Source organism: Chiloscyllium punctatum, chromosome 34, assembly GCF_047496795.1.
Source record: "Chiloscyllium punctatum isolate Juve2018m chromosome 34, sChiPun1.3, whole genome shotgun sequence".
Taxonomy (NCBI): domain Eukaryota; kingdom Metazoa; phylum Chordata; class Chondrichthyes; order Orectolobiformes; family Hemiscylliidae; genus Chiloscyllium; species Chiloscyllium punctatum.
In genome coordinates, this window is record NC_092772.1 from 23,559,479 (window position 1) to 23,577,640 (window position 18,162).

Here is an 18,162-nt window from a genome sequence, read left to right on the forward strand (position 1 = left end):
AGAGAGAGGGGGGGGACAGAGAGAAGGGGGGGACAGAGAGAGAGGGGGAAGAGAGAGAGGGGGGGACAGAGAGAGAGTGGGACAGAGAGAGGGGGACAGAGAGAGAGGGGGGACAGAGAGAGGGGGACAGAGAGAGAGGGACAGAGAGAGAGGGGGGACAGAGAGAGGGGGCAGAGAGAGGGGGGGGACAGAGAGAGAGGGGGAAGAGAGAGGGGGGACAGAGAGAGAGGGGGACAGAGAGAGGGGGGACAGAGAGGGGGGGAACAGAGAGGGGGGACAGAGAGAGGGGGGACAGAGAGAGAGGGGGACAGAGAGAGGGGGGACAGAGAGAGAGGGGGACAGAGAGAGAGGGGGACAGAGAAGGGGGGGACAGAGAGGGGGGACAGAGAGAGAGGGGGACAGAGAGAGGGGGAGAGAGAGAGGGGGGACAGAGAGAGGGGAACAGAGAGAGAGGGGGACAGAGAGAGGGGGAGAGAGAGAGGGGGGACAGAGAGAGGGGGACAGAGAGAGAGGGGGAAGAGAGAGAGGGGGGACAGAGAGAGAGTGGGACAGAGAGAGGGGGACAGAGAGAGAGGGGGACAGAGAGAGGGGGAGAGAGAGAGGGGGGACAGAGAGAGGGGAACAGAGAGAGAGGGGGACAGAGAGAGGGGGAGAGAGAGAGGGGGGACAGAGAGAGGGGGACAGAGAGAGAGGGGGAAGAGAGAGAGGGGGGACAGAGAGAGAGGGGGACAGAGAGAGAGGGGGACAGAGAGAGAGGGGGACAGAGAGAGGGGGGACAGAGAGAGAGGGGGAAGAGAGAGAGGGGGACAGAGAGAGAGGGGGACAGAGAGAGAGGGGACAGAGAGAGGGGGACAGAGAGAGGGGGTATAGAGAGAGGGGGAAGTAGAGGGGGTGAGAGAGAGGGGGAAGAGAGAGAGGGGCACAGGGAATGGGGGGATAGAGGGGGTCAGAGATGGGGACAGAAAAAGTGGGAGGTAGAGGGGGTCAGAGAGATGGGCACAGAGAGAGGGGCACAGAGAGTGGGGGGAGATAGAGGGGGACAGAGAGAGAGGGAGATAGAGGGGGACAGAGAGACGTAGGCAGAGAGAGATCGGGGCAGAGAGAGTGGGACAGAGTGAGGGGGTCAGAGAGAGAGAGGGGGACAGAGGGAGGGGGGGACAGAGAGAGGGGGGGGGACAGAGAGAGGGGGACAGAGAGAGGGGCACAGAGAAAGGGGGGCAGAGAGAAGGGGAGATAGAGGGGGTCAGAGAGAGGGGGACAGAAAAGGCGGAGGTAGAGGGGGTCAGAGAGAGGGGGGATAGAGGGGGACAGAGAGTGGGGGGACAGAGAATGGGCGTCAGAGAAAGGGATACAGAGTGGAGGTGAGAGAGGGGGTCATATAGTGGGGGGATGGGGGGGACAGAGAGAGAGGGGACAGAGAAAGTGGGGGACAGAGAGAGGGGGACAGAGAGAGGGGGACAGAGAGAGGGGGACAGAGAGAGGCGGGTGGGGGACAGAGAGTGGGTCAGACAGAGGGGGTCAGAGAGAGGGGGTCAGAGAGAGGGTGCAGAGGGAGGGCGACAGAGAGAGGGGGACAGAGAGAGGGGGACAGAGAGAGGCGGGTGGGATAGAGCGTGGGACAGAGGGGGGGGACAGAGAGAGGGGGACAGAGAGAGAGGCGTGTGCGAGAGAGAGGGGGTCAGAGAGAGGCGGGTGGGAGGGAGTGCAGGACAGAGATAGAGGGGGAGAGAGAGAGGGGGACAAAGAGGGGTGATAGAGGGAGGCGGGTGAGAGAGAGAGGAGCAGAGAGAGGGGGTCAGAGAGAGGGGGACAGAGAGAGGTGGACAGAGAGAGAGGGACAGAGAGAGGGGGACAGAGAGAGGGTGACAGAGAGAGAGGGGGACAGAGAGAGAGGGGGACAGAGAGAGGGGGGACAGAGAGAGGGGGTCAGAGAGAGGGGGGACAGAGAGGGGGGACAGAGAGGGGGGGACAGAGAGAGAGGGGGAAGAGAGAGAGGGGGACAGACAGAGAGGGGGACAGAGAGAGAGGGGGACAGAGAGAGGGGGGACAGAGAGAGGGGGGACAGAGAGAGGGGGACAGAGAGAGTGGGGGGACAGTGAGAGAGGGGGACAGAGAGAGGGGGGACAGAGAGAGAGGGACAGAGAGAGAGGGGGAAAGAGAGAGGGGGGACAGAGAGAGGGGGGGACAGAGAGAGGGGGGACAGAGAGAGGGGGACAGAGAGAGGGGGACAGAGAGAGGGGGAAGAGAGAGAGGGGGGACAGAGAGAGAGGGGGACAGAGAGAGGGGGGGACAGAGAGAGGGGAACAGAGAGAGAGAGGGGGGACAGAGAGAAAGGGGGACAGAGAGAGAGGGGGGACAGAGAGAGGGGGGACAGAGAGAGGGGGGACAGAGAGAGAGGGGGAAAGAGAGAGGGGGGACAGAGAGAGGGGGGGACAGAGAGAGGGGGGACAGAGAGAGGGGGACAGAGAGAGAGGGGGTCAGAGGGCATGGGACAGAGAGAGAGGCGGGTGGGAGAGAGAGGGGATCAGAGAGAGGTGGGTGGGTGGGAGAGCGGGACAGAGAGAGGGGGACAGATAGAGGGCGACAGAGAGAGTGGGTCAGAGAGAGGGGGACAGAGAGAGAGGGGGACAGAGAGAGAGAGGGACAGAGAGGGGGAAGATAGAGGGCGACAGAGAGGGGGACAGAGAGCGGGGGTAAAGAGGGAGGGGGACAGAGAGAGAGGGGGACAAAGAGGGGGGATAGAGGGAGATGGGTGGGAGAGAGGGGGGGACAGAGAGTGGGTGAGATAGATGCGTTCAGAGAGAGGGGGATAGAGAGAGGGGGTCAGAGAGAGGTGGGTGGGAGGGAGAGCGGGACAGAGAGAGGGCGACAGAGAGAGTGGGTCAGAGAGAGGGGGACAGAGAGAGAGGGGGGACAGAGAGAGAGGGGGACAGAGAGGCGGGACAGAGAGTTAGGGAAAAGAGAAATGGGGGACAGAGTGGGGAGGACAGACAGGGGGGGACAGAGAAAGGGGGGACAGAGAGAGAGGGGGACAGAGATAGAGGGGAACAGAGAGAGAGGCGACAGAGACAGGGGGACAGAGAGAGAAGGGAACAGAGAGAGGGGGCAGAGAGGGACAGAGAGAGGGGGTCAGAGACAGAGTGTGGGGGACAGAGAGAGAGGACAGAGAGAGGGACAGAGAGAGAGGGGGTTAGATAAAGGGCGACAGAGAGAGGGGGGGACAGAGAGAGGGGGGGACAGAGAGTGGGGGGACAGAGAGTGGGGGAGGTACAGGGTTCAGAGACAGGGGAACAGAAAGAGAGGGGGACAGTGAGAGGAGGAGGGGGTTCAGAGAGGGTTGGGACAAAGAGGATGGACAGATAGAGGCGGGATAGAGAGGGGGACAGAGAGAGGGGGAACAGCTAGAGGGAGGGACAGAGAGAGAGAGGGGGGGACAGAGAAAGGGGGGAGAGAGGGAGTGGAGAGAGGGAGGGGGGGGACAGAAAGACGATGACAGAGATGGGGGGAGAGAGAGGGGGACAGAGAGAGGAGGGACACAGAGAGGGGGGACGGGGGGGGCAAAGAGACAGTGACAGAGAGGGGGCGGAGAGAGGGCGACATAGAGAGGGGTCAGAGAGAGGGGGGCAGAGAGAGGGGACAGGGAGTGGGGGACAGAGAGAGGGGGGGACAGAGAGAGGGGTCAGAGAGCGAGGGACAGAGAGGGCATCAGAGAGAGGCGGGTGGGGAGAGAGCGCGGGACAGAGAGAGAGGGGACAGAGAGAGAGGGGGTCAAAGAGGGGGGATAGAGGGAGATGGGTGGGAGAGAGGGGGGTGAAAGAGTGGGTCAGACAGTGGGGGTCAGAGAGAGGGCGACAGAGAGGGGGACAGAGAGTGGGGGAGAGAGAGGGGGAGAGAGGGAGGCGGGTGGGAGAGAGAGCGGGGCAGAGAGAGGGGACAGAGGGGGGCAGAGAGCGGGGGTGAGAGAGAAGCGGGTGGGAAAGAGGGGGTCAGAGAGAGAGGGGGACAGAGTGAGAGGCGTACAGAGAGAGGGGTACAGAGAGAGAGGGGGACCAGAGAGAGGGGGGACAGAGGGAGGGGGGGACAGAGGGAGACGGACAGAGGGAGGGGGTCAGAGAGAGAGCGGGAGGTCAGAGAGAGAGGGGGTCAGAGAGTGGGGGAGAGAGAGGGGGAGAGAGGGAGGCGGGTGGGAGAGAGAGCGGGGCAGAGAGAGGGGACAGAGGGGGGGGGACAGAGGGAGACGGACAGAGGGAGGGGGTCAGAGAGAGAGCGGGAGGTCAGAGAGAGAGGGGGTCAGAGAGAGGGGGACAGAGAAAGATGGCACAGGGACAGGGGGGACAGAGTGAGAGGACAGAGAGTGGGGGAGGTAGAGGTGGTCAGAGAGAGAGGGACAAAGAGAGGGGGACAGAGAGTAAGGGACAGAGTGAGGGGGATAGAGAGAGAGGGGGACAGAGAGAGAGGGGGAAAAGAGAGGGGGACAGAGAGAGGGCGACACAGAGAGGGCGACAGAGAGAGAGGGGGAACAGAGAGAGGGGGACAGAAAGAGGGGGAGGTAGAGGGGTTCAGAGAGAGGGGGGACAGAGAGAGGGGGAGATAGAGGGGGTCAGAGAGAGGGGACAGAGGGAGGGGCACAGAGAGTGCGGGAGGTAGAGGGGGTCAGAGAGAGGGGTACAGAGAGAGGTGCACAGATAGTGGGGGAGATAGTGGGGGACAGAGAAAGAGTGGACAGAGAGAGTGGGGCAGAGAGAGTGGGACAGAGTGAGGGGGGCAGAGAGAGAGGGGAAAGAGAGAGAGGGGAAAAAGAGAGAGGGGGAGATAGAGGGGGTCAGAGAGAGGGGGGGCCGGAGAGAGGGGGGACAGTGAGGGGGGACAGAGAGGGGGTGGGACAGAGGGGGGGGGAAGAGAGGGGGGGAACAGAGAGAGAGCGGGGCAGAGATAGAGGGGAAAAGAGAGATGGGGCAGACAGAGGGAGACAGAGTGAGGGGGGGCAGAGAGAGAGGGGGCAGAGAGAGAGTGAAAAGAGAGTGGGGGACAGAGAGAGTGGGGCAGAGAGAGGGCGACAGAGAGAGGGGGACAGAGAGAAAAGGGGGCAGAAAGAGAGGGGGACAGAGAGAGAGGGGGACAGAGAGAGAGGCGGTCATAGAGGGGGGTACAGAGAGAGAGGCGGGTGGAAGGGAGAGGGGGCAGAGAGGGGGGACAGAGAGAGGAGCACAGTGTGTGGGGGAGATAGCGGGGCTCAGAGAGAGGAGGACATAGAGGGGGACAGAGAGAGGGGACAGAGAGAGGGGTAAAGAGTGGGAGAGAGAGGGGGTCAGAGAGAGGGGGACAGAGAGTGGGGGGATGGAGAGAGTGGGGGACAGAGAGAGAGAGGGTGTCAAAGAGAGAGGGGCAGAGAGAGACAGAGCAGAGAGAGGGGGCAGAGAGCGGGGGAGAGATAGAGGGAAAGAGAGAGAGGGCGACAGAGAGAGGGGGACAGAGAGAGGGGAGTTCAGAGAGAGGGGGACAGAGAGAGGGGGCAGAGAGAGCGCGGGACAGAGAGAGGGGGACAGAGAGTCGGGAGATAGAGGGGACAGAGAGATGGGGTGGACAGAGAGTTGGGGGGACTGAGAGTGGGGGGGCATGGGGGTAGAGAGAGGGGCAGAGAGGGGGTGACAGAGAGAGGGGGGACAGAGAGAGGGCGACAGAGAGAGTGTCACAGAGAGTGGGGGAGATAGAGGGGGTCAGAGAGAGGGGGACAGAGGGAGGGTGATATAGAGGGGGACTACGAGAGAAGGAGTCAGAGACAGAGGGGGACAGTGAGAGAGGGGGGGCAGAGAAATGGCGACAGAGAGAGGGTGACAGAGAGAGTGGGGGACAGAGAGAGAGGGGCAGAGAGAGGGGCAACAGAGAGAGGGGGACAGAGAGAAAAGGGGGCAGAAAGAGAGGGGGACAGAGAGAGGGGGACAGAGAGAAAAGGGGGCAGAAAGAGAGGGGGACAGAGAGAGGGGGACAGAGAGAGTGGGGGACAGAGAGAGAGGGGGACAGAGAGAGTGGGGGACAGAGAGAGAGGGGCAGAGAGAGGGCAACAGAGAGAGGGGGACAGAGAGAAAAGGGGGCAGAAAGAGAGGGGGACAGAGAGAGAGGGGCAGAGAGAGATGGGCCAGACAGAAGGGGACAGAGTGAGGGGGCAGAGAGAGAGGGTCAGAGAGGGGGACAGAGAGACGGAGATATAGAGGGGGACAGAGAGAGGGGACAGAGAGTGGGGGACAGAGAGAGGAGTACAGAGTGGGGGAGAGAGAGGGAATCAGAGAGATGGGGGCAGAGAGAGAGCGACAGAGAGAGGGGGACAGAGAGTGGGGGGACAGAGAGAGAGGGGCAGAGAGAGGGCAACAGAGAGAAAAGGGGGCAGAAAGAGAGGGGGACAGAGAGAGATGGGGCAGAGAGGGGGACAGAGAGAGTGGGGGACAGAGAGAGGGCAACAGAGAGAGGGGGACAGAGAGAGGGGGACAGAGAGAAAAGGGGGCAGAAAGAGAGGGGGACAGAGAGAGAGGGGCAGAGAGAGATGGGGCAGACAGAAGGGGACAGAGTGAAGGGGCAGAGAGAGAGGGTCAGAGAGGGGGACAGAGAGACGGAGATATAGAGGGGGACAGAGAGAGGGGACAGAGAGTGAGGGACAGAGAGAGGAGTACAGAGTGGGGGAGAGAGAGGGAATCAGAGAGATGGGGGCAGAGAGAGAGCGACAGAGAGAGGGGGACAGAGAGTGGGGGGGACGGAGAGTTGGGGGGACGGAGAGTTGGGGGGACGGAGAGAGAGGGGAACAGAGAGAGAGAGGGACAGAGAGAGATGTGGACAGAGAGAGAAGGACAGAGAGAGGAGGTCAGAGAGAGAGGAGGACAGAGAGAGAGGAGGACAGAGAGAGGCAGGTAGAAGGGAGAGAGGGGCAGAGAGAGGGCGACAGAGAGAGGCACCGAGAGTGGGGGAGATAGATGGGGTCAGAGAGAGGGGGAGACAGACAGTGGGGAGATGGAGAGAGTGTGGGACAGAGAGAGAGAGAGAGAGAGAGAGGGGGTCAGAGAGGGGGACAGGGAGAGACGGAGCAGAGAGAGGGCGAAAGAGAGGGGGCGCAGAGAGCGGGGTAGAGATAGAGGGGACAGAGAGAGGAGGACAGATAGAGGGGGGACAGAGAGAGGGGAACAGAGAGAGGAGGCAGAGAGCGAGGGGGACAGAGAGAGGGGGACAGAGTGAGGGGGACAGAGAGAGGGGGAACAGAAAGGGGGACACAGAGAGGGGGGCACACAGAGGGGGGCACAGAGAGGGGGACAGAGAGGGGGACAGAGAGAGAGAGGGGGACAGAGCGAGAGCGGGGCAGAGAGAGAGGGGGCAGAGAGAGGGGGGGACAGAGAGAGAGGGGGACAGACAGAGGGGGGACAGAGAGAGAGGGGGGGACAGAGAGAGAGGGGGACAGAGGGGAGGACAGAGAGAGAGGGGGGACAGACAGAGGGGGGGACAGAGAGAGGTGGGACAGAGAGGGGGGGGGCAGAGAGAAGGGGACAGAGAGAGAGGGGGACAGAGTGAGGGGGACAGAGAGAGGGGGAACAGAAAGGGGGACACAGAGAGGGGGGCACAGAGAGGGGGGCACAGAGAGGGGGACAGAGAGGGGGACAGAGAGAGAGAGGGGGACAGAGAGAGCGGGGCAGAGAGAGAGGGGGTCAGAGCGAGGGGGGAAGAGAGAGGCAGGTGGAAGGGAGAGGAGGGCAGAGAGAGGGCGACAGAGAGACGAGCACAGAGAGTGGGGGAGCTAGAGTGGGTCAGAGAGAGAGGGTCAGAGAGAGGGGGACAGAGAGAGGGAGGGACAGAAAGAGGGGTGGACCGAAAGAGGGGGGACAGAGAGAGGGGGGACAGAGAGGGGGGGACAGAGGGGGGGGGACAGAGAGAGGGACAGAGAGGGAGAGGCGGGTGGGAGAGAGAGGGGGTCAGAGAGAGGCTGGTGGGAGAGAGAGGGGGACAGAGAGAGGGGGACAGAGAAAGGGGAGATAGAGGTTGACAAAGGGAGGGGGACAGAGAGAGAGGCACAGAGAGAGGGGTAGATAGAGGGGTTCAGAGCGAAGAGTACAGAGATAGTGGTACAGCGAGTGGGGGAGATAGAGGTGGACAGAGAGTAGGACAAAAAGAGGGGGTGATAGAGGGGGTCAGAGAGAGGGGGAGATAGAGGGGGACAGAGAGAGTGGGGGAGACAGAGGGGGGGACAGAGAGAGAGGGGGTACAGAGAGAGGGTGACAGAGAGAGGGCGACAGAGAGAGGGGCACAGAATGTGGAGGAGATCGAGGGGGTCAGAGAGAGGGGGGACAGAGAGAGGGTGATATATTGGGGGACAGCAAGAGAGGGGGTCAGAGACAGAGGGCGACAGTGAGAGAGGGGGGCTGAGAAATGGCGACAGAGAGAGGGTGACAGAGAGAGAGGGGACAGAGAGAGAGGGGACAGAGAGACAGAGGGGGCAGAGAGAGAGGGGGACAGAGAGAGAGGGGATAGAGAGAGGGGGGACAGAGAGAGGTGGGAGATAGCGGGGCTCAGAGACAGGGTGACAGAGAGAGAGGGCAATATAGAGTGGGGGACAGAGAGATGGGTACAGAGTGGAGGAGAGAGGGGGGGGTCAGAGAGAGGGGGTCAGAGAGGGGGACAGAGAGTGGGGGGGATGGAGAGAGTGGGGGAGAGAGAGAGAGGGGGGTTAGAGAGAGGGGCAGAGAGTGACGGAGCAGAGACAGGGCGACAGAGGGGGTGGCAGAGAGCAGGGGAGAGAAAGAGGGGACAGAGAGAGGGGGACAGAGAGGGGGGACAGAGAGAGGGGGGACAGGGAGAGGGGGGACAGAGAGAGGGGGACAGAGAGAGGGGGACAGAGAGAGGAGACAGAGAGAGGGTGGACAGAGAGAGGGGGGACAGAGAGAGGGGGACAGAGAGAGGGGGACAGAGAGAGTTGCGGTGGGTGAGAGAAGGGGTATGAGAGAGCCGAACTGAGAGAGAGGGGGACGGGGGGGGGGGGGGGAGGTCAAAGAGGGGGGATAGCGAGGCGGGTGGAAGAGAGAGGGGGACAGAGAGGGGGGCACGGAGAGGGGTGCACGGAGAGGGGGGCACGGAGAGGGGTGCACGGAGAGGGGGGCACAGAGAGGGGGGCACGGAGAGGGGGACAGAGAGTGGGACAGAGAGAGGGGGGTACTGAGAGTCGGGGAGACAGAGGGGGACAAAAAGAGGGGGAAAAAGAGGGGGAGGTAGAGATGGTCAGAGGGAGGGGGACAGATAGTGGGGGTACTGAGAGTGGGGGAGATAGAGGGGGACAAAAAGAGGGCGAGGTAGAGGGGGTTAGAGGGAGGGGGAGATTGAGGGGGCAGAGAGGGGGGACAGAGGGGGGGACAGAGGGGGGACACAGAGGGGGGAGAGAGAAAGGGGGGGACAGAGAGAGGCGGGTGGAAGGGGAGGGGGCAGAGAGAGGGCGATAGAGAGAGGGGCACAGAGAGTGGGGGAGATAGAGGGGGTCAGAGCGAGGGGGACAGAGAGTGGGGGACAAAGAGTGGGGAGATGGAGAGAGTGAGGGACAGAGAGAGAGAGGGGGTCAGACTGGGGGCAGAGAGAGACGGTGCAGAGAGAGGGCGACTGAGAGGGGGGCAGAGAGCGGGGTAGAGGTGGAGGGGACAGAGAGAGGGGGACAGAGAGAGTGGACAGAGAGAGGTGGGACAGAGACAGGGTGGACAGAGAGAGGGGGGAGACAGAGAGAGGGGGACAGAGAGAGATGTGGTGGGAGAGAGAGGGGGGTCTGAGAGAGGCGGTGGGAGAGAGAGGGCGACAGAGATAGGGGGAACAGAGAGAGCCGGACTGAGAGAGAGGGGAACAGAGAGAGAGGAGGACAAAGAGGGGGGATAGTGAGGCGGGTGGGAGAGAGAGGGGCACAGAGAGAGGGGGACAGAGAGAGGGGGACAGAGAGAGGGGGACAGAGAGAGGGGGACAGAGCGAGAGGGGGACAGAGAGAGAGGGGGGACAGAGAGAGGACTACAGAGCAGGGGCACAGAGAGTGGGGGAGATAGAGGGGGACAGAGAGTCGGGGGCAGAGAGAGGGGTACAGAGTGGGGAAGAGAGAAGGGGTCAGAGAGAGGGGGACAGAGAATGGGGGATGCAGAGAGTGGGGGACAGAGGGGGACGGGGGGACGGTAGGGAGAGGACAGAGAGATGAGGCACAGAGAGTGGGCAGAGAGAGAGTGTGGGGGAGAGAAAGTTCGGGGAGAGAAAGAGGGGAAGGAGAGAGAGGGGAGAGAGTGCAGAGAGAGAGGGGAGAGAGAGTGAGAGAGAGAGAGAGCAAGAGAGAGAGAGAGTGGGAGAGAGAGGAGGCGAGAGGAGGGAAGAGAGAGGTGCGAAGAGAGAGGAGGGGAGAGAGGATAAGGGAGAGATAGAGAAGGAGAGCAATGAGGAGAAAGAGTAGGGGAGAGAGGAGGGGGAGAGAGGAGGAAAGAGAGGAGGGGAGAGAGGAGGGTCAGAGAGGAAGGAAGAGAGAGGAGGGAGGAGAGAGAGGAGGGGGAGTGGAGGGCGTGAGACAGGTGAGAGGGGGAGGGGGTAGAGAGAAGAGGGGAGAGAGCGTGGGAGAGAGCGGGTGGGAGAGAGAGTGGAGGCTGGGTGGGTGGAGGGGGAGGGAGAGTAAGAGGGGAGGGAGATTGAGAGGGGAGGGAGAGTGAGAGGGAGGGGAGGGCAAGAGAGGGGAAGGAGAGTGAGGGGGACGGAGAGAGATGGGAGGGCCAGTGAGGGGAGGGAGAGAGAGAGGGGGCAGGGAGAGAGAGGGGAGAGCCAGTGAGGGGTGGGCGAGTGAGAGGGGAGGGCGAAAGAGGGGAGGGCGAGAGAGGGGAGGGAGAGAGAGTGGGGAGGGCGAGAGAGAGGGGAGGGTGAGAGAGAGGGGAGGGCGAGAGAGGGGGGAGCGAGAGAGTGGAGAGAGCGGGAGGGGGGAGAGAGATGGGTGAGACAGAGGGGGTGAGGGAGTGGGGGTGAGAGAGAGGGGGTGGTGAGAGAGAGGGGGAGTGAGAGAGAGGGGGGTGAGAGTGGGGGGGTTTAGAGAGCAAGGGGTTGAGAGAGAGGGGGTGAGAGACTGAGGGAATGAGAGAGTGTGGGGGGTTGAGAGAGGGGGTGTGAGAGAGAGGGGGGTGAGAGAGAAGGGTGAGAGAGGGAGTCTTTAGAGAGGGTCACAGCATTTGGGTTTTAATTCCACCCTGAGAGAGTCCTACCTCTCAGATCCTGGGGATTGACAAACTTTAACCCCAGGCTTCAAACCTGTTTTAAAAATGACAGGGCCACAATCTGACAGGAGCCAGTTACCCAGAGGCCCCTGAAACCCAGGGTCCCCCAGAGGAGATTAAACCTCGGGGTAAATAAACACACAACTCACTGTGGGCCCCCACGGGGTGCAGCCTGTCGACCAGGCCTCAGGCCTCAGGCCAGTGCTCCCCCTCTGGAGGTTGTTCTTTCCTGGACTCGAACATTTTGGATCTTCACGTTGCAGCTTTCCAAACAAAGGTTCCTCGGGATAAAAGAGGGAAAAGATTAGTTGAAAGGGGGAGCAAGAGCATTTTGGAGGCAAGTTACACAGCAAGATCCCAGGGTTAAAAGCACCTCTGCCCAGCTCCAATGTATTAATGTATGTAACACAGTCAGCAGTTGGGATGGAACATGGTGTGGGAGCAGATCTTCCCAGGGATTGGAGGGGGATAGTGAGGGAAAGGCATCAGATTCTTACACTCTGCAGTGACCTGGGATCAATTGCCTTTTACTGAAAACAGTTCCCAACTTGTATGTGCCTGTTGCTCCCTCCAGTCTGAAACCCTCATGACCCTCTCTCCTGTCTACTCTCTCTGAGCCAATGGTGTCTTCATTCTGCTACTGACCCTTCAGTCCCACTGGTATCATTTTTTCCCACCTTCTCTCATCCACGTGAAGGAATTGGATCCTGACAATTCCATTTACACTGTCTCCCATCAATCTTCATAGGATCCATATCACAGAGGTTAGACAGTGATCCCAGCAAACACTCCCAGGGCAGAGGGAGCACAGGGTTCCAGACAAAATAAAGCTCCCATTAAACTGTCTCCATTTAAATCCCCAGGGCAGGTAGAGAATGGGGTCAGATACAGAGTAAATCTCCCTCTACACTGCAGCATTTCAAATTCCCAGGCCATTTTGAGCTCGGCGTTAGGTACTGATTAAATCTCCCACTTCCCCCATCCTGTTCACATCAAACTCAATCAGGATAGCTCCATCACTGGGTTAGATACAGAGTATGTGTCTGTTTGGATTTCAGCCCCAATCCAGTTGGTGATGATCACGGCCTTGTTAAGTGTGTTTGGGAATGGGGAGGGAGCTGCGAGCAGGGTGATGGTGGGATAGTGGGGAGCAGAGGTGCCTTCCAAGCAATTGATCTAGGTTCAATTCCCGGCCGTTGCAGTGTCACGATTGGTAAATAGTCTTTAAAAGGAAAAGCACTGGAATGAAACGAGGAAATAAATCTTTCATTCTGTGGTAAACCGGATCTGTCAGATTGCTCCTTGCTTTTCCTGGCGGTGGTTCCTGTGAATTGCAGTGTGGAACCAGGCAGCATTGCTCGGCATCTCGGAAGCTTTCCCCTCTGCTGCTTCCCATTTCTTATTGAAATATTGGTTGCAGCACAAAGATGGGTTTGTTTTGTTCGAAAAGTGAGAGACTGCTCCCGTCAGGAACCTGAAATAATTACAGAAGCCGCAGGAAACACTGAACACTTCCAACAGCTTCTGTAGTGGTGGGGAGGGAGGGTTAATGTGGCAAATCTACACAAGGATAAAATAAACTCCAGCCACAAAACAATCAGAAATCCTGACTCTGCAAACATCCTTGTAAATCTTTTCTGAATCTTTACAAGTTTCACACCATTCTCCCAATAGCAGAAAGACCAGAATTATGTGGTTTATGGAATGTTACTGTATCCGAACAGTTACTGTTTATAGTTAAATAATGTTCATTTAGTTAAGTTTTCCAATCGAGTTCGGTTTGTCCAATCTTTCTTCCTTATGTTTGTGTCCCAACGATAGTGTGGAGTAAAGTGTGTTTTGATCCAAGCCTGGCAGTTTGACCAATCACATTGTTACGCCTTACACTTCCCTTCAGGAAATCAGGAAAAGGGGTCGAGACCATTTCCTTAAGGCAGAGGAGTTTGGTCTGGTTCATAACATCCTCAATGTCATCAATCCATGTCCCTCCAGCCCTGAGCAATGATGTTTACAGATTAATGGAGGATACACAGACACATTAATCGGGATTATCTTGGACAGGAGTCATTTGGGAATGATATTCCTCAGACCATCAACTCTCAGCTCGGCCAAGGATAAAGGCCAGGAATCCGGCACAATTGGGAAACAGCCCATTTCCCGGGAGACTGAGAGGTCACTAACAGAGTGGGAGCTGGAGAGTCAGGAACAGAATAACAGGGACAGTCCACTCTGTTCACTGACCCTTCACCCCTCAGTGAATCCAGTGTCAGGAATGACTGCTATTAGTCAGACTGACAGAATGTGATCAGATACACACACTGTCCTTCCACATCATCAATATCTCCCAGCTCCCACCCTGTCTCAGCTCATCTGCCCCTCTGCCATCTTCAATATTTTAATCGGGGCAGCATTAAGCACCGTGCTTTGAGCTGAGCTGTCTTACCTTCTGTACTCTCTCTCTAAACGGCTCCAATTCCCCCCTGATCCCTCTCCGGTTTAAGATGCTCCTTGGCATCTGCCCCAATGAATGAGGTAGACCCTCACCTGACCCAATATCCCCTTCGTTGGGTCAACATCTACTGTATTTAATACAATGAACTGCAGATCCTGGAGAGCTGACAGATAACACAGAAATTACTGGTGGGAATTAGTGGGAGTGGCCTCATTTCTGGGAGAAATCCGAGTGAACCTCTAGAGTCCAGGGATTGTCCTTCAGAACTGAAGGGATCTGATGCTGATGCTGTCAGACCTGCTGACCTCCCCCAGCAGTTTCTGTTTGGATTTCAGTCCCAATCCAATTGGTCCTGATCACGGCCTCGGGAATACCTTGCCAATTACTGGGAAAGGGTTGGACATGTCTCCTTCCCAGCAGTTAACCCGGGCTCGAACCCCTGCCATCTCACTGTTGCACTTTGAAAGCAATCTTAAACGGGGAAAAACGCTGAGATGGAATGAATGAGATTGGACTCTCCGAGGTTTCCCAAACATGCCCACATTAGGGGGGACAGGGTGGGTCCCACCTGCTATTACATTCTCAGAGCTGGATTACATGATTAGGGCTCATGTGCCTGACTGGGATAGTTCAGCTGAGACAAGATGTACTGGAGAAATTCCCCAAGGTTCCTTCCAGAGCAGCTTCCAGACCCACGGCACTATCATGTGGAATGCTGAACACAGCAAATACACGGGAACACCACCAGGTGACAATTCCACATCAAGCCACCCCCCCACCCTGGCTTGGAAAAACATCTCAGTCCCACAAGTGCCATTGGTTGGAAATCCTGGAACTCCCTCCGTTACATCATTGTGGTATTATCTGACCCAAATAAATGGCAGCAGTTCAAGGCAATAACTCACCGTCACCTTCACCAGAGCAATTATATCTGAGCAATCGGTGGGGACCCAGCGGCAATGACCCAAACACATGAATGAATCACAAAATAAAGCTCAGTATTTGGGACCCGTGTGCTCCAGGGCTGAATATCTGAATAAATTGGGTCGATATTCTAGAAAATTAAAAGGTGGTTTCATTGGAATGTCTCAGATTGTGAAGAGGCTTGAGAGGGGAGATGCTGAGAAATTAATCCTGTGGGTCTGGGAATCTGAAACACAATAACACAGTCTCAGGGGTTACTGGAAAAGCTCAGCAGGTCAGGCAGCATCTGTGCAGAGAAATCAGCGTTAATGTTACAGCATCCGCAGTTCATTCGGGTTTGATTACCACCCTCTCAGGGTAAGGGGCAGGTTATTTGGGACTGAGATGGGGAGACAGCGCTTCACTCTCAGGCTCTGTCAGACCTGCTGAGATTCCCCAGCAATTTCTTGTTTGGATTTCAGTCCCAATCCAGTTGGTTATGATCACGGCCTTGTTAAGTGTGTTTGGGAATGGGGAGGGAGCTGGGAGCAGGGTGATGGTGGGATAGTGGGGAGCAGAGCTGCCTTCCAAACAGTTGACCCGGGTTCGATTCCCGGCCATCGCAATCTTGCGGCTTTTAAATCAGTTTCTAAAGGAAAGCCCCCGGGATATAACCGGATCTGTCAGATTGCTCCTTCGTTTTCCTGGTGATGGTTCCTGTGAATTGCAGTGTGGAAACGGGCAGCATTGCTCGGCATCTCGGAAGCTTTCCCCTCTGCTGCTTCCCATTTCTTATGGAAATATTGGGTACAGCACAAGGATGGGTTTGTTTTGTTCGAAAAGGGAGGGACTGCTCCCGTCAGGAACCTGAAATAATTACAGAAGCTGCTAGAAACACTGAACAGTTCCAACAGCTTCTGTAGTGGTGGGGAGGGAGGGTTAATGTGTCAAATCTATAAAAGGATAAAATAAACTCCAGCCTCAAAACAATCAGAGTTCCTAAGTTTTACAAACATCCGTATAACATTTTTCTGAGCCATCAATTCCCCTTAAACCCTTCCAATGTGGAATAGCATCTTTCTGACTCTCACTTTGAGAGATGTCCCTCACTGAGCTCCTCCACCATTCTTTCCATTTCACTGGGGACCCACTATCCACAGTCTCCAATCAAATGACCTGAACTCAGACACACAGAGATCTTAAAGAGTGACACAATGCAGATAGGAAGTTGATTTCATTTCTGTTTCTGAGTCCAATCTTCACTCAGTGAGACAGAGTCAGGTATTCAAGGCTCCAACAAGAGCTGGATTCTGTTTCTGGTGATTGTCTTCATTCAGTGAGAAGGAGGGCCGTGGGCCAGAAGGAGCTCATCATTGTACTTCGGGTTGTCTGCTCAGTCTGCAGCATTGCAGGCCATGGGAGCAGGGCACTGGGAAAGGTACCTCGTGTGGACTGCAATAGGACTTTCAACACATTGTTCCAGGTCAGTTACAGAGCTCCAGGAATTCTGAATGAGGATCGGAAAAATGCATTGATTGAAGGAGGAGGATTAAGGAAACAGGATAAAGCTGATGGGATCAGCAGGATTTCTCGGTCTAACTCTGTACCATACTTTATTTTCTGCTTCATAAATCTACAATCAGGAGCTCAACCCACTCAGAGCAATATAAACTCGGAAACAAATCATTCAGTCCAACACATCCATGCTGAACTGATATCCGATGTCAATCTCATCCTATTTGTCAGAATTTGGCCCATGTTCCTCTGAACCCTTTTTAATTCCTACACCCACCCAGATACCTTTTAAATGTTGTAATTGTACCAGCCTCCACTACTTCCTCTGGCAGCTCATGCACACAGTGCCCTCTGTGTGAAAAATGTTCCCCTTAGGTCCCTTTTATGTTTCCCCTCTCAACGTTAACATGTACCATCTGCTTCTGGACTCCCACACCACAGGGAAATCACCTTGACTTTTTACCCTATTGAGGGTCCTTCATGATTTTGTGAACCTCTATAAGGTTGCCCCTCAGCCACTGACACTCCAGGGATAATAGCCCCAACCTATACAGTCTTACCCTCCAGCACACACCCTCCAACCTTGGCAACATCCTTGTAAAACTTTTCTCAACACTTTAAAGTTTCACAACATCCCTCTTACAGGATGGAGTCCAGAATTGCACATTATATACCAAAGGTTGTCGAACCAATACCACAACATGACCTCCCAACCCCTTTACACAATTAACTGAGCAATAAAGACAAAAATGCCAAACGCCTTCTTCACCATAGAACATAGAACATAGAACAATACAGCACAGAACAGGCCCTTCGGCCCATGATGTTGTGCCGAACTTCTATCCTAGATTAAGCACCCATCCATGTACCTATCCAAATGCCGCTTAAAGGTCGCCAATGAATCTGACTCTACCACTCCCACGGGCAGCGCATTCCATGCCCCCACCACTCTCTGGGTGAAGAACCCACCCCTGACATCTCCCCTATACCTTCCACCCTTCACCTTAAATTTATGTCCCCTTGTAACACTCTGTTGTACCCGGGGAAAAAGTTTCTGACTGTCTACTCTATCTATTCCTCTGATCATCTTATAAACCTCTATCAAGTCACCCCTCATCCTTCGCCGTTCCAACGAGAAAAGGCCGAGAACTCTCAACCTATCCTCGTACGACCTACTCTCCATTCCAGGCAACATCCTGGTAAATCTTCTCTGCACCCTCTCCAAAGCTTCCACATCTTTCCTAAAGTGAGGCGACCAGAACTGCACACAGTACTCCAAATGTGGCCTAACCAAAGTCCTGTACAGCTGCAACATCACCTCACGACTCTTGAATTCAATCCCTCTGCTAATGAACGATAATACTCCATAGGCCTTCTTACAAACTCTATCCACCTGAGTGGCAACCTTCAAAGATCCTATCGAAATGTTAGTCCACCTTCAATAGTCTATGAAAAAGCACTCCAGGTCTATTTGTTTCACAACATCCCTCATACCTTGTCATTCAGTGTGTAAGTCCTGCTCTCTTTTGCTTCTCCAAAATGCAGCACTTCAGACTTATCTAAATTAATCTCCATCTGCCACTCCTCAGCCCAGTGGCCCATCTGATCAAGATCCTGTTGTAATCTGAGATAATCATCTTCATTGTCCTCGACACCTCCAATTTTACTGTCATCTGCAAACTTACTAACCATTCGTCCTATGGTCACATCCAAATCATTTATATAAATGACAAAACAACAGTGGACCCAGCACCGATCCTTGTGACACACCACTGGTCACAGGCCTCCAGTCTGAAAAGCAACCCTCCCCCACCACCCTCTGTCTTCGACCTTTAGAAAAAAGAAGTGTTGCAAGTATCAGTTAACTGGAGATTCAGATCAGTGCATCACGAAATGAAAAAAAAATGCAGGGCATCATTAATTGGAGAATTCATGCAGGTGCCATTTAAATTCGAAGTGGGAGAATTGGTGCAGTTCCAGGATGTGTGCAGGATACGGAAATGGGGGAAATAGCCATAAATAGAGTCATACAATCATAGAGATTTACAA